General features: G+C 32.4%; 1 long non-coding RNA gene across 2 annotated transcripts; it reads left to right on the forward strand.

The window, feature by feature from the left end:
* Positions 1-2,045: 2,045 nt before the first annotated feature.
* On the forward strand, positions 2,046-3,348 carry LOC136803656 (uncharacterized). 2 transcript variants are annotated; one of them, XR_010846181.1, is made up of 3 exons: positions 2,046-2,104; positions 2,527-2,663; positions 3,220-3,348. It is a non-coding gene; the product is annotated as an uncharacterized lncRNA (long non-coding RNA). The 2 variants fall into 2 exon arrangements; XR_010846180.1 differs by having other exon boundaries at positions 2,048-2,104; positions 2,525-2,572.
* Positions 3,349-3,550: the final 202 nt, after the last annotated feature.

A 3,550-nucleotide genomic window follows, 5' to 3' on the forward strand; every position in this document is an offset into this window, starting at 1 on the left:
AGAACTTTCATTCATAACAAGTTAACAACTGAAAATCTATCAATTTTATGAATTATTTTATCATTTTCTGAGAAGAACTTTCAACCAGAAGGGAGGGTACAGATTTGAAACTTGTTGTTAAAGTTATGGACTTTTCCTTTAGAGAATGAGATTTAATTATCAAAGATTTTTCATTATCAAAGAAGAAAACAAATAGCCCCAAATAGCCAGAACTTTGGTGTCTCCTAATCTTCGTTGACATGAAAAATAAATCTTGTCATATTTTGAGTAGGAGAGCTGACCAGACTTCTAAACACAAGTAAACAAAACAAAAGAAGATTAAAAAGCCAGCTAAGGAATTTGTAATATACCGGGTGCACCAAAAAAAACAGAGCATCCTCTATACAATAAAAAAAGAATGAACAAAAAAAATCAAATCCTGAAGCTCACAATATCTCGACAAAGATGTATACTTTTTTTTGGTGCACCCGGTATAATGTCATTACATTGGTTACTAGAACTTGTTCCTTAGAAATTCTTGATATAATTCCGAGATATAAATATTTCAAAATAGATAAGAAAACAGAGAATTAGAAATTTTGTGTCTCCTATCTCTTAAATGACAACAAAAGTTAAAATTATTATATTTTGAGCAGGAGAATCAGTCAGACTTTCAGACAGAAGTAAAAAACCAGCTTGAAAACCTTTTGTTATAAAGTTATTCATTTCAGAGCCTCCCCCTAAACTTCCCCCTAAGAAATTTTTAATATGATAAAATGAGATTTCAAGTCAGGAAAAAGAAATCAGAGATCCAAAAATTTTGTGTCTCCTAATCCTCAATGACAAAAAAAGTGAATTTTATCAAATTTTGAGAAGGAGATTTAACCAGACTTTTAACCAGAAGAAATCATAGAACCAAAAATTTTGTGTCTCCTAATCCTCAATGACAAAAAAAGTGAATTTTATCATATTTTGAGCAGGAGATTTAACCAGACTTTCAACCAGAAGAAATCATAGAGCCAAAAATTTTGTGTCTCCTAATCCTCAATGACAAAAAAAGTGAATTTTATCATATTTTGAGAAGGAGATTTAACCAGACTTTTAACCAGAAGAAATCAGACAGCCAAAAAATTTGTGCTCCTATACTCCTATGACAGAAAAAGTGAAATTTGTCATGTTTTGAGCAAGAGATTTGACCAGACTTTAGAAAACGTAAATATAAAAACAACAACCTCACACAACCAGACTTGTTACTGCAGCTTTGATATCTTGACACATCTCTCTTTCTTTCTGTTTTGAAAAAAGCATTACGTGTATGTTATTTTCCTTTTATTTACTGCGTGTGCGTTCGGTCGAATCGTCCTGAATGGAATAAAAGAAATTTGAATTGCACGCGCGAAAAATGATATGTTTTATTACTCTTTTGTGATTGGACGAAATACGCGTCAATGATTGGCTATTAAAACTAGACGTCAAGGTCGTGTTCAGACCTGAAAGTTTTAGTTTAAGGTTTAAGTAGTACTTTGTTGATATGGGAATTCAATTATAATCACTTTTCTTTTGTCATCATCGATTGGCGATCTCAAGGAATCCCCTTTCCTAACTTGAAATCATGTCATCTTCTCTCTTGAGATACTTTGAAACAAAAAAGGTTTCAGGGAATCCCTCTGCAAAACACTAATTCGTGGTCGTTGAAGCCATTACTGCTAGAGATGCTCCGAGCGTCTCTAAGTCATAAATTTCACGTTCTTTTTTCTTCATTTACAAAAGGAGCATGCTTTTCACTTGCGAATTCTGATTTCGTCTATTCAGAAAACTGTAACGAAATCGTAAAAAATTTTTTTTTAAACCAGAGGGTGATTCCTTTTTAAACTTTGGTTTAACTAATGAGGAGCGTGCCGTTAGATACAAAAGGAATATAAAAGAAACATGTAGACCTAATTGCTTTAAACCTTGGTCTGAACAAGACCCAAGACACCAATCAAAACATTACCATATAAGGTAAAAATTACAAAAGTGCAGCGCACGCTTTGGAAATCAGAGATTTTTCTAAATAGATTTTTTTTGTTGACTTGAGTGTGGGGAAAGAAAACAGTTGATGTATTAAGGAACATTTAAACAAGCAGTAAGTGAAACTTCTATATTAATCTTTAAAAAGTCTTGAAAAATTTACATTCCTTTCTAGCTAAAATTGAGCCAATCTGTAAGTCACAACAGACAGGGATTTCAGAATTCGCTCTTAGAGCATTTCACAGAATATTAGTACAGTTTGGAGCGTTGTTTTTTAGTTTGGTATATTCATTTATGCCAACATTTTCATGCTGATTTCTTAGACATTTCTGAAATATGAGGCCGAGTTTGTTTTTTAATTATTTCTAAGGTTTTGGCTCAAATCAAACCTCACGTTCTAATAAAATTGCTCGGTTAAACAGATTTTATTTCAAATTTTAATATACCCTTTTTCTAAGTTACTTAAATGTCTTGAAAATAGAAGATATATTGATTAGGTGAGCTTTCAACTTGTATTCATATTTTTCTTCTTTAGAGGGATTATTCGAACGAGCAAAAGAGAAAGTCGTAAAGATTTCCTACCGTAATTTTACATTTGCTTAATAAAGACTTATGGGACATTACTTTTTTGTGCAAAGCAGCAAAATTGTGTTCAAATGACCTGGAATGTCATTGTACGCACTATGATTTTATTATTCATATTTCACCTTTATTACATTTGCTGCATAAGGGGCCGGTGTAGGACATTGCTAACAATTCGAATTTGCAAATAATACACCCCTGTCTCACAGCCCCGGTGGTACTTTTTTCCTCAGTGGGAAAAAAATTTCCTGTCGAAATTCAAGTGGGAATAAAAAGTTCCAAGGTTAAAAACTCAATTCGGGGTGGTTTTGGAGTGCAGTTTTTAAACATTGATTTTCGGATGGGGATGAAATCATAGTCAATTTCTCAGTGGGAGTGAAATTCCCGGTAGTTGTTCTACCGGGGACGAAATTTTTGCCAAATATTCCCGTGGGGCTGGGATCCCAGCGGGTCTGTGACACGGGTTTAATAATTAATGAAAATTAATAAAACCTTGTAAATTTTGAGTTTATTTTAATAATATTGCTAGTAATCTTTGTTGTGATAGGATTGCACAACATAAAGCACTTTCTGTAAAAGCAATTTTAAAGTGCTAACTTTGAACAATATCAATAATTATTTTTTAACATTTTTTCTTCTAAATCATAGCTTTAGATTGAAGGATATCAACAGCATTGGATAACTCACTAATGATTACGACTAAAAGGACATTGCGGAGAGGACAACAAACAAGTGAAGATAGTTTTTGTAGAAATAAATTTGATCTAAAATCTTTAATTTTCCTGTCTGAGTTAGCCTTTCTTTTGTTAAGAAAGTTTGTTTCTCTCGGGCTTTTCTAAAAGGTAGCGGTCTACCCATATAACAATAATATCGATTCTATCCCTAAAAAATATTTTTTGAAAAAACTTTGAATATCTTAAAAGTGGTCTGAGAATTTCGCAAAGATAACATGTTTCTTATGATTTGAAGCAACGATGTA

The sequence above is a fragment of the Clytia hemisphaerica genome, unplaced genomic scaffold, assembly GCF_902728285.1.
Source record: "Clytia hemisphaerica strain Z4C2 unplaced genomic scaffold, Clytia hemisphaerica genome assembly, whole genome shotgun sequence".
NCBI lineage: Eukaryota > Metazoa > Cnidaria > Hydrozoa > Leptothecata > Clytiidae > Clytia > Clytia hemisphaerica.